This window comes from Myodes glareolus, chromosome 18 (assembly GCF_982192425.1).
Source record: "Myodes glareolus chromosome 18, mMyoGla1.1, whole genome shotgun sequence".
NCBI classification, from domain to species: Eukaryota; Metazoa; Chordata; class Mammalia; order Rodentia; family Cricetidae; genus Myodes; species Myodes glareolus.
Genome location: NC_142043.1, coordinates 9,127,535 through 9,140,714, shown reverse-complemented (window position 1 = coordinate 9,140,714; position 13,180 = coordinate 9,127,535).

Below are 13,180 nucleotides of genomic sequence, written 5' to 3'. Positions count from 1 at the left end.
TTAAGTTCCAACACGGACCAAGGGCCGGGACTCCAGGAATCATCTTCAGATTGGGACTGCTGAGGCACTATGGAGTGAACAGCTGTTGGGTTTTCTGCTTCTCCAGCATGTTGAACTTAGCAGTCCCTACTGGTTGTAAGACATTCTAGTAAATAATTCTCTCTCTCTCTCTCTCTCTCTCTCTCTCTCTCTCTCTCTCTCTCTCTCTCCCTCCCTCCCTCTCCCTCCCTCCCTCCCTCTCCCTCCCTCCCTCCCTCTCTCCCTCTCCCTCCCTCCCCCCTCTCTTCCTCTCATTCTCACTCCCCCTCTCTGTCTCTCTCTGTCTCTGTGTGTGTGTGTCTCCATTCCTTTGGTTTGGGGCCTCGAGAGAACACTACCTAATAGATATTCTGTCTTGTTTCTTAAGAAGAACTCAAAGAGTAGATCAAGAGACCCTCTCCTGCTCTGCTGTCTAAAAAGGGAGAAAGATCTTCCTATGAGAGCCTGGGGACACTGAGGACTTGGGGACAGAGGGTGGAGTAAGGAGAGTTGGGTGGTAGCTTGGAGCACTCAGGGATGTTTCCAGGGAATGGTGTCTAACAGGCCTGTAAATGTCAGCAGGGAGGAGGGCGAGAAAGTTGGTCTTTATAAGTAGGAGGGCTGGCTCTTGGTTTGTGAAGTCCCAAGATCTGAAAATTGAGGTTCAGTTCTAGAATAACCATAAAATAGACGAGGCAGTGCTGTCAGGCCTAGGGGCTGCTCGCATGTTTACATCTGTAAACTATGGAGAGAACTAAGCAGTAACTAATCACAGCTACTGCCTTCTGACATTAACTGCGGACAAGTCTCTTCCATGTTGCTGCTATTTGCGTATTTTACATACACTAATGAATCATCTTTATAGAAGAAGAGGTCAAGTTTATTCTATTTCCCCAAAGAATCTAAGGCACAGAGAAGCAAGATAGCCAACTTGAAGACACACAGCTAGGAAGCAGTAGAGGCAAAGATTAGAACTTGGTCAGTTTAGCTCCAGTGTCCACACACTTACTTACTCATGCTCAGGGGGAAGATGCTGTCAGGGCTTGTCTGTGTCTGTTGTCATTACCTCCATCTTGGGGACAGAGTCCCGGATTCATCTCAGTGCCTCATCCAAGACCACAGGGGCAATTCCTATTAGTTTAGGCCAGTTCTGGACGTCTGACTCCCTTGACTGTCATTGGCTTAGAAAGAAGTTTAAAATCTTATTCTGACCAATGAGAGGATTGTTCTGGGTAACAATGAGAGTCTGGGTAACAAAAATATATGCTTTCAAGTAGATCATGATGGTGGATCCCCATAATGGAACAGAAGCAAAATGGCGGATTCTAGGCCAGCCTGGCCTACATGGTGAGGAGATCCAGCCATAGTCTGATTTCCATAGGATGAGGTCATTGGGTGTACAAGTGGTCGCTTGAATGTAGCAGCCATCTTTGGACTAGTGGGAAACCGAGCCAAAGGCTGGAGAGGGTAACGGGAAGCAAGCTGATTCTGAGCCGTGGGATGGTCCAGCGATGCTGCTGCTCTGGGCATCCTGCCCCAGGCTGGCGGTGAGCCAGGTGAAACAAACACTCCTGCTTCTTCTTGAATCTCAAAGCATTCTCTGTGCTCAAGAGGCACACAGGGTCCTCTCCTTAGACAGCAGCAACTGGGGAGACCCTCAGGACCCAGTAGACCCTTGAGAGATCTTCACTGCTCTGCAATAGAATCCAGGACCTGGAGGGTGTTGGCAGTGACCTAGTTTCATATCTGTTACTGTGATAAAAAAAAATCTTAACAAAAAACAAGTAATGAGGAAGAAGCATTTATTTTAGCTCATAATTACAGGCTGCAGTCCATTGTACAGAAGCCACAGCAGCGGGAACTTGACACCAGTGGCATCACCACAGGCAAGAACAGAGAGAAATAAAACCATGCTTGCTTGCCAGTGCACAGCTGGACCGCCACACTCAGACAATCCAGGACCCTGGCCTAGGGAATGGCGCCTCCCACAGTGGGCGGGTCTTCCCAAATCAATTAACAATCAAGACAGCCAGGAGCAAGCCTGGCCTAGCCAGCCCCTCATCAGGACCCATTTCAAGGTATTGTGCCTAGTTGACAATTAAAACCAATTAAACAACTAATAACCATTTGCTGTGTGATCTAGGTGAGCTGTCCTTGTTCTTCCTTCCTTCTTGGAGTCTTAGTTTTCTTCTCTGTCAAAAGAGCCGGGGAGCTGCACATTCCTTAGGGCCGTCCCAGCTCTCTGGTTCCCTGATGGTTTTTCATCTGTCCAGATCACTAAGTAACTTTATGAAGTGGGGGTAGTAGGCTCGAAAGTTGAGAAGTTCGAGTTATTTATTCCAGTAACTGCCTTTTAAAAGCAGATCCATTTTTTATTTATGCGCATGTGTATAAATGCCATGTATGTGCAGGTACGCGGGGAGTCCAGGAAAGAACGACAGAACCCCTGGAGCTGGAGGAGTTACGGCGGTTGTGAGCACCTGACAAGGAGGCTGGGACTGCACTCAGACCTTCTGCAAGAGCAGCAACAGTCTCTCATCCGCTGAGTGGGCGCTAAGCCCACGGTTGCCTTCTGTTCTTGAGACAACTGTTTTCATCTGGGAGAGGTTACGTAATCTGTGGTCCTACCTAGTCTCCGGGAAGCTGAGATGAGGGAACCGGGGCTCAAGGACACCTTCAGCTACATGAACTCAAGGCCAGCTCACGATTTAAAACCCGACACAAACAAAACCAAAACAAAAGCTGAACTGGGACTAGGGAGATGGTTCAGCCAGGAAAACACTTACTTTGCAAGTATGAGGACCCAAGTTTGATCCTCACCCCCGTGAAGAAAGTTGGGCAGTGCGAGGGAGTTAGAGACAGGAGCACCCATGGGTTCTCTGGCTGCTCAACCTCGCCTATTTGCTGAGATTCAGGCCAGTGAGGGGTCCTATCTTTAAAAATGAGATGGAGGGTTCCTGAACAATGATGCCTAGGCGTGACTGGACCTTACATGCCATCTGGAAGGCTGTGTGTGTGTGTGTGTGTAGGTGTGTGGGTGTGTAGGTGTGTTAGTGTGTGCACGGGACTTTTGTCTCACTTTCACAACCAAAGCAACAACTGAACCAGACAATGATGTATGATGTTCGTCGTGGCTTTCTTTCTCATGTACCCCCTCCCTTTCTTTGGACATATTTTTTAGATGTTGCCCCTTTGTGTTGTGTCTGCCCCTCACTTGTTCCTGCCCCTCACCACTCTACTTCTATTCAGGCTATCTCACCGAGGGACTGCTCATCCTGCACCGTGCTAATATCGATTTCCCCCATTTGAAATTCCAGGGCACCCATACTAGTATCCTCCAAGTGGATGGGTACCACATAAATGTCAGAAAGACAATCCCATTTAACAAATTCACACTGAACCATAAATGGCTACTAGATTTGTTTTGCTGAAATGGCATCTTCATTTCTTCCTTTTCTCCTTCCTTCTCTTCATTTGAACACTGATCTACACCAAATTATTCCTTACTTAACAAATGTCAGGTACTGTAACAAAAACAAGGAGATCTCATTCTTTCAGGGTAAAATAAAATGTGGAGATGGTAGGATTTGGGACATGGTCATATTTTCTCTGATTTTTATAAACCTAATCATCCGATAGAGTCACTCTATAAACTTGTAGAAGTGCAGCATGGGTTCTCAGAATAGGGACACATCCTGGTGCTGACACCTAGGCTAGCTGGAATGGAAAAGAAAGTCAGTGGGGAGCAGTGAGAGCCTCCATATCCTAAGGAAGCAGTGGTTATCACAGCAGGAGCGCTAGCTTGCTGTGCTTGTTTGGTTTTTGTTAGCTTGACAGGAGATAGGGTCAGCTGAGAAGAAACCTCACTTGTGAAAATCCTTCTATCAGATTGGCCTGTGGGCATGTCACTGGGAGAGTGTTTGGATTGTTAATTGATGTAGAAATGCCCAGTCCACCCTGGGTGGCACCATCCCTAGGCAGGGGGTCCTGAAGTGTATTATAAGAAAACTAGCTGAGTGTAAGCCAGTCTGCAAGCCAGCTTTCAAAAAGTCCCTTCCATAGTTCCCGCTGTACTTCTTTGGCTATTATGTGAATTTCTTGGTCAGTGGAAATGCCATGTGGAATACCAAGCAGGCTGTCATCAAGTCCCTGCTTTGAGTTCCTGCCTTGACTTTCTCCAATCATGGACCATGACCTGGAATTTTAAGGGGAATAAACCCTTTCCTCCATCCAGTTGCTTTTGGTCAGTGTTTTATCACAGCAACAGAAAGCAAACTAGAACAGGTGCACACACACATATGTACATATACATACGTGTGTATATAAACATACGTGAATATGCATGTACACACACACACACACACACACCAGGAATATAAAGAGCTGCAATACTAGAAAGAAAAGACATGAGCCTGAGACAGGGCTAAAACAAGAGAAAGGAAGGGATTATAGCCCTCAGTCTGCTCTGAAGCGGACACCGTAGCTTTGAGCTTGATTTAGATGCCCATGCTGAGGGACATCACAGCCCCACTGGCAGATGCAGCGTCACTCGTGGCCCAGAGGTAGAAAGGCATGAGTGGGTTTGAGAGATGGAAAAATAACCCTGTTGGGTCAGAAAGCTGAGCGACTGACAAGAATTATAGACTGGGTTTGTCCAAACCAAAGTGTGGGTACAGAATGCATCCTGATGGGGGTGGCTTAACTTTCCAACTGCCACTTGCCCGATTGGGCAGGGACGTCCTGACAATGGCGCCTTGGAGACGTGGCCCTCAGCCTGAATGCTTTTCAGACAAGGTGCCAGGCAAGCCGTGGACCAGAGCTGCAGGGGATTGCTGCGTGTCTGCTGGAGCTGCGTTTCCACTGGCAGATAAGATCTGAAAATGTCGCTCTTGTAAAATACAGATATGACTAAATGATGGCATAGAACACAATGTTCCCTCTCTCTTTCTCTTCTTTCCTTCCTCTCTTTTTTCATATTAGCTAAAAACAAGAGCCTTTGAAAATGGACCAGTTTTGCCTACAGCTGGAAGGAAGTGAAGCCAAAATGTTTAATAGCCAATGGAGGCAGAGGCGAAGCAGGGGCTTGAAAGACACACACACACACACACTCACACACACACACACCACACATACACCTCAGGTTCACCATTTATTTGCTGTCAATGGAGAGGACTCCTAGAGAGGTTGGTGAAGCAACCTGAGAGGCCCCCGGGGACTCAGGACAGCAGTTGGTTTGCTTATAAACTTTGGTCCATTATTTCAGTGTTTCAACAACCAGTTGGAAGGCTGGGGATATAGCCTCGTTGACAGAGTGCTTGATGGGAACTCTGGATTCTATCCACGGTGCCACGTAAACTGTGTGTGGTGGCGCATGCCTATTAGCCTGGCACTCTGGAAGGGGAGGCAAGAGGAATGTTGCTTTGGTCAAGAGATGGCATCATGGGGAGTTAGTCATGTGAGGTTAGGGAGGAGATTCTCCGGGATAAGATAGGGTCTCCCAGCTTTTGCCATCACAGTATCTAGGCCATCTTCTTGCCCTCACACATGGCCTGGCCCACCTGATCTAACAAAACCAGGTGACTTCAGTCGCCAAGTGGTGGCCCCTGCAACAATGTTTCCTGCAAGACAACAAAACCCACTTCACAGGCTCACCAGGTTTTACATTTAAGTATTTTTCTTATAGGTTCTTGGATAAAAAAAAAACAGACTCCTCGCAATACATCAAGGATACTTAGATGCATTTGAAATATAATGAGCGTGAGGCTGTAAAAGACATGCCTCATAAGGATCTTTTGAAAGAAGAAATAAATGATCTCGGCTTTGCTTCTTGCTGCTCACAGGCAACAATGAATCCCCAGTGCCTCTCCCCAAATCACCAACTCAGGGATAAATTACAATTAGTAATTAGGCTCGTGCTTGGGCCTGCTATGGTCAGGGTTCTGCAAACAAATCTCCCACTTCTGACTTGACTGCTCTTTAGGAAGACTGTGCTCAGGCTTGAGGTGGGGGGAAGGCAGCCACACCTAGTCCTTCCCAGGAAGCGACTCACTTCCCAAAAGGAAAAAGCCTTATGGGATCTCCTAGCCCAATCAGCAGACAGAGTTAATCATGGGATCCAGCTCTGGCCAGTGACTTGTAAGGGTGCTGTGTCAGCTGCCGGTGGGGCATAGCAAGGAGCTGGGAGAGCCGAGATATTGCTTGCTTACTATAATCTCACCTTGTTTTTGAAAACGCTCATACTCATGTGCTCCACCACAGATGGGTCTTGGAAACACGATGCATAGTGGAAGGAGCCAGAAGGCAAAGGCCGCATAACATATGATTTCATTTATATGAAGTAGCTAGAACAAATGCATCCACAGAGTTGGGAAGTAGATGAGTGGCTTCTGGGGGACAGGTTGTGGGGTGTGTGTATGTCGGGGGACAGAGTTTTGGGTTGAAGAGCCAAGACAGGTTCGCAAGACCCCACAACAGGTTTGCAACCATGACCGCGCAGGAGGACTAATGGCTGACTAAGGTTCAAGCCCTGCTTTGGTGTGATCCAGTGAGATAAGATCCTCCAGAGCACTCAATTCTAAACATCCTCTGAGGGTGGGTGGATAGCCACGGAGATCGCCTCTTTACAGGAGGTGCAAAGACTGCTGTGTTTACTTGCATAGAAATGGGAATGTTCCCCCCCTCAACATTCCCCTCCCTCTCTCTTAAAATGTTCAGGGACTCCTTAAAGGGGAGCCTACTCAACTGGGTGCCCCTCCTTTACCAGGCACCCTGGGCTCTGAAGAGCAGCTGTATCCACAGCTGGAAGGAACTTTTCAAACCTCCCTTCCAGATTACTTGTTGTGGAGGGAGGGAACCACAGTACTGAGGGCTCCAGCCCCCCATCCCACCCTTACCTTATACTATAAGGAAGCAAAGCCCCTTTGGTGTAGCACAGTCGAGTTGGGCTGCAGGCTACTTGGGCTGCAGGTGTGTCCAGTCCTGCCCATTTACAGTATTAGGTTTTCTCAGCTGCCGTGCCTGGCATGGTGTTGAGGTTAGAGTGGTTCACATGACTTGGCTAAATCCACACAGTTAGTAGGCACAATAGGTGAATGTCTAGCCTCAGACCCCGAACTCTCTGGGCTGGGTGTGTAGCTCAGTAGGTAGAGAGCTTGCCTGGCAAGCATGAAGCCTTGGGTTGTATCCCCCAGCACAGCATAATCTGGGTCTGGAGGCACACATCTAGAATTCCAGCACTGGGGAGGAACAGCACAGACAGGAGAGTTAGGAGTTCAAGGTTATGATCCACTATGTGCTGGGCTGGGGGCCACCCTGGGTACCCTTTGTTGTGAGGCCTCGGCAGCCTCTTCCTCAGGGCTGGGAAATGAGGGTAAGCGCCCCAGTTTTCAGGAGGGGCAGGCAGAGGCCCCTGTGGTGGAGAAGGTGACCTCGGAAGAACCGCAGCAGCAGCTGCCTCTCGGGCAGGAGTCCTCCGGAGTTGGCAAGACTTCCGGTGCTGGCTGGCATAGTGTTCATGATTCATGGCCATGCGGGGACTTTATGAGCCTGTGATAAAACAGTAATCATGGGCTGTGAAGTTGACGTGAGATTATGGGCTGCATGGCTCAGTAGAGTTGCTGGGCTTTCTCGGTCTATTCACAGGGCAGCAGCAGTGTTGGCCCTGCAAGGAAGCCATGGATGTGGTCCTGGGATGGTGTGTCATCTCCAAAATGCATCTCCTAGGATGAGGACAGATAGAGGTTGAGGTGAATGTACAGTGTCAGGGACTCTGTGTGAGCACATATGTGTGTTGCTTATGTCCATGTGTTTATATGTGTCTATATGTATGTGCATGTGCACATGTGTGATATGTGTGTGCGTATGTGCATGTATGAGCATGTGTGCATGCTCACATGTGTGCATTTGTTTGTGTGAGCATGTGTGCACAAGTACATACTCATATGTGTGCATGTGCATGCATGAGCATGTGTGCATGAGTGCATACTCATGTATGTGCATGTGTTTGTGTGAGCATGTGTGCACGAGTGCATACTCATATGTGTGCATGTGTATGTGTGAGCATGTGTGCACAAGTGCATACTCATATGTGTACATGTGTATGTATGAGCATGTGTGCTCCTGCGCATGGAGGACTTGGGCAGAGGTCTCAGTTAACCACACTTCTCCATTCAGAGAGAAGCCTCCTTATCACCTGCCACAACTGTTCTGTCAGCGAATCCATCACCAGACTGGGTCTCCTCCTCACACCTCCCTGCTGCCAGCACCCAGGTGCAGGCGTCCCTCCCATTCATTTACTTCACCATACACGGAAGGAAGGGCCCAGTGATAAATGGCTGAGGCAGGTGGCTAGAGGCAAGCACAGGAAGCCTCTCCTGTACTGGCAAATGGGGGTTCCAGTTTTCCTGCCCCACAGAAGCATTTGCCTGTGGACTGAAAGTGCCACACACCCTGGTCCCTTACCTAATGTCTAGTGTGTGTGCGTGACTAGTGGACCAAGTACCCTGGGCTGTGGGTGGCCTCCCGATCACTGCAGCCTCCCTGGTCAAATACAAGTAACTTGCATTTAAACTTGTTTGTACGTGGGTTCCTACCTGAGGAGCCAGGTGCCGCATCTGGAGGGGCATGTCACAGGGGGGCATGTCACAGGGAGGGGGTCCTTTCAGCAGACATCATGGTATGATGGCACACACCTGTGACCCTGAATTCAGGAAGCTAACTAAAAAATAAAAATAAAAACTGAACTCCAGTTAGACAAGAAACATAAGGACACCCGCCAGGTCTCAATACATTTTTCAAGTAGGGGTTCTCTGGCGGCAGACTAAGCGGCTAAGCATTAGATTGTCTGGCACGCAGTAGAAATGCCCTCAAAAGACACTGTAGAAAGCTGTGTAAGCCAGGATGCCAGCGCTTCAGCCTTGGAAGCCCAGGGTAGCTGGTGGCTCTGGGAACTCTGCAGAGCCCACTCTTGGACCTCTCGTCTCGCCACTGCCTTCCTACCTCCAGCTCCTTCAGAAGGCACAGCTAGATCCTACCTGCTAAAATCCACATCTTTTCCACTGAGAATCTCGCTACAGCTCAGAGGAAAGGCATACGGGACCCCATCCCATATTGTCTCTGTCACTACTTCCAGTCCCCTCCTCTGGCACTGTTTCCTCCACTCCCTCCTGAGCGTCAGGCACATTGTGGTCCTGCAGCCTGTTCCAGAGCCACTGTTTCCAGGGCGCCATGCCTCCTTTCCCCCCGCTGAATGCTCCTCTGAGGTGACCACACAGCTCGTCCCTCACCATGGTCTTCATGGGGCTGACTCTGCCAATATAAGGTGAAGTTGCCAGGGCTGGGCAGATTGTGATTCAGCACTGGCTGCTGGTGAAGGCCTGAGCTCAGTTCCCAGCACCCACATGATAGCTCACACCATCTGTAACTCCAGTTCCACGGGATCTAATGCCCTCTTCTGGCCTGTGGGCACTGCATGCATATGGTGCACAGACCTGCACACAGGCAAAACACACATCCACATAAAATACAAGTAAGTTTTAAAATTAAACAAAATTGCCACACCTTCTGTCCTCCAGCTTTGCCAATGTACTCTGTATTCTTTTCCCCACAGATCTTTTCAGCTTCAAACACCGTAGAACATTCTTACTCGTGTATTAGCTTTGTTACTTTCCCTCAAGAGAAGTTCAAGAACTTAGGGATGAGTGGGTTTTGTCAGAATATGGACCTTGAGTCGGTGTTGGGGAGTAAAGGGTTGGCCTCTCCTTCAACCCATTCTTTGAGGGGCAGAGATACATTCTCACCACTAACACAGAAGTTGTCGTAAGTGCCCTAAGAGGCCACACTGACCCCATAAGGGGAGCTTTCACGGGTGGGTTCCCTTCAGGTAGAGAGGAGAGTGTAGTGCTGGAGGACCCCAGACTGGGACTGTCGGTCCTGTCCTGACAGCTGGGTCCTACCTTCTCCCTGATCCACTTGTCCATGGGCCAACCTTCACATCACTTTCCTGAAATCACTTGATTTCAAACCTCGTCTTTCCCCAGCTTTGTCCTTGCCAGGCACTGGTACCACCCAGGGCCCAAGGTGACAAATGGCGTGAAGAGAGTATGGAAACAGCCCTCCTGCATCTTAGAGTATGCAGGCTGGGGCAGGGTCACATGAGTGCCATCATTTGCCACCAGGCCCTCCTGAAAGAGTCCCTATGCTGGGCTGCTTCGGAAGGTCCTGGCTACTGTTGATGCCCACGTGGCCTTCTTTCCTGATCTCTTTCTCCCAAGACTCAGACCTCCCTCTGGGTCTGGCAGCACTCCAGCCTGCCACTGCTGATGTGCACCTGTCATGAGTCTTGGGTATCTCTGGTCTCTGGGGTTTCTCAAAGGGCACAGATGACACTTCTGCCTTTGGACTGGAACTCCTTAGGGTTATGCCTTCCCCATTTTTGGAGTGCAGCAAGTAATCCCTGCCCAGAAGGCCACGGAAGAATCAGAGGCGCAACTGTGAGCCTCCTGGGTCTATAATTCTTCTTGATCCAAGTTTCTTTGGTCCTCACTGAACAATGGAGCTGGTCCCACTAGTCTTGATTTGGGTTCATAGATCTCTGGCTGCCCTGGACCAGATCAAGAACAGGGCAAGCCTTGAAGACTAGAAGTCCCACAAGGCTGCATGCAGAACTCTCCAGGTGGGTGAGATCCATCTGAACAGTGGCTTCTCATCACCTGGACTCCAGAGGGGTGGGGTCCGTCAGAACAGTGGCTTCTCATCAGCTGAACTTCAGGTGGGTGGGGTCCATCAGAACAGTGGCTTTTCAGCCCCTGTACTCCAGGGGGTGGGGTCCATCAGAACAGTGGCTTCTCATCAGTTATACTTAAGCAGAGTGGCAAATTTGTCCTCAAACTTGACTCACCCTATTCTGCTAATGGGTGTTCCAAGTCTGTTTTTTTCTTAGTTCTAAAAGGGAAATTACTTGCTTAATTTAATTTTTGCTTAATATTCCTGTTAAAAAATGAGGTTCAATTAAGATACCCAGAAAAAGATCATAATGTTCATTTAACACTAGACTAGAATTTGAGTTGAGTTCCATAAATGCATTTTTTTTCTTTTCTGTTTTTTTTTTTAACTCAGATCTAGCTAAGTGAATTACCGATCTTCATTAGCTGCTTTAATTACAGGTTCTTAATGGAAATATTATTGGAATTAAACACCAACGTATTAACCAAGGAAAAGCTTTATGTGCCACGAAAATAACCAAATTTCAATACTTGTCGATATTGTCAATTGGAAAGACACCTGGAAAATGAGTCCCTTATTTGTGACAGTGACAGGCTTTCTGCAGAGGGCTTTCCGTGGACAGGCACAGCCCTGCAGTGACAAAGACCTCAGATAGGTGACCTGTGTGTGCAGCCTCTACATTAACCCACACCGCCAGGATGGCAATGCCTCTGCTGGCCCTCCACATATAGGGCCACACAAACACACTTCGAACTCCACAGGCTCATTGAAGTTCTGTGCAGAAGTTCACAACCTCCCATGCATGTATTCATCAAAACGCCTTGCACTGCTCTGCCCTGAATACGCACTGACTCTTCACTTAACAAGGTCTGGCTTTGAGGGAGCAGGTGAGGCACACTCTAAGGGGTGTTCCAGAATGTCCACCTCCTGAGGGACGGATGATGGCGGAGGATCTTGAGCATAGAATCCTTTGATTTCCCCACCTCATTTCGCCAGCCTCTCTGTAATGGGGCCTCTTAGGGCTCCTGATGTCATTAGGGGAGCAAGGATGGTACTTGGGTAGAGAGCTGAGGCCTGGGCCGAATGGTGTGCACAAGCCTGAAGCCTAAGCCCACTTGACTCAAATGACATGAATGTAGGTCAGTTTGCTCTCACCCATCCCTGTGACAAAGGTGGGGGTCGGGGAGGCGGGTTGTCCTTTCAGGTTGTGCTGTAAGTATGACTTTGGAATGTTGGCTTTAAACTACTCTAGTGTGGGCCGCCTGTACTGGCTGTTTGGTGGGTGCTTCTGAGGTGAAATTGCCTACAAGGGGGACCTGTTATCTCATGGGAAAGAGTTACCCATAACAAGCCCCGACTACTAAATGTGGGCGTCAGTGTAGGATGGGTGCTACTGCCAAGCACTTTTGATCCAGGCAAAGATCACCATTCTCATATGCCCAGCTGCAGTTGCTGTAGAGAACCATGCCATTGAACTGCTGTCCGAATGTGTCCTTAGGTCCCTCCACCTCGGCAGGCCCTCATGACACAGCACCTTAGAGGGGCCCTGAGCACTTTCTCTTGACTGGCTTGCTTGCTGCCACCAGACCACCGTGCAACTAACCAACTACATCTACCTCCCTCTGTCTCTGATGAATTCACTCAGAGCTCATGTGTCCCTAAGCTGTCAACACTGTCCCAATCATGACAGTACATATCAGGAGCATCTTTCGGGAAGTCACTGGCTACCAAAAATACAGCAAAACTCCAAATGACTTCCTAGCAACCTGGACCTGGGCCTGCATCCTCAGCTTTCCTTTTGCTTCTTCCAAGATTTCCCCATCTTGTTCCTTTAAAAAAAATGATTTATTTTTACTTTTAACTATGTTTGCGTTTATGTGTGTGTGCGTGCATGAGTGCAGGTGAGTGCAGAAACTATGTCCATGTGACTGCAGGTGCCTGGGGATGCTAGAAGCGTTGGATCCCTTGGAGCTGGAGTTGCAGGTGGGTGTGAGCCACCTATGTGGGTGCTGGGAATTGAACTTGGGTCCTTTGCAGGAACAGCATATTCTCCTAAGCCCTGACATGTTTCTCCAGTCCCCTGGGGCCCTTTCAGAGGATATTGACCCCATTCTGTCTTTAGCCTAACTGACAATGTCTTGATCTGGGCTCTCACCACATCTCAGGTAAAAGTCTAGCAGCCTGCTCATCATTCCCCTTGCTTTCAGTCTCAGTTAAGGAAAATCGCCTTTGTAGCCAGAGTGGTGCTTCCAAAAGTGGCCCAAATTGGATCCACCAAAAGTCTTTTGGTCCTTCTAAGGGACTGAGCCCAAGTCCTTCAGCTGGTACCAGAGGCTCCTTAGCCTCTGGCCTGCTCACTACATCAGCCTCATCGTAACTGAAACGCCAGAGTTCCTGCTGCCAGGCTCCACAAACGCCATGGGAGAGCAGGGAATGAAAG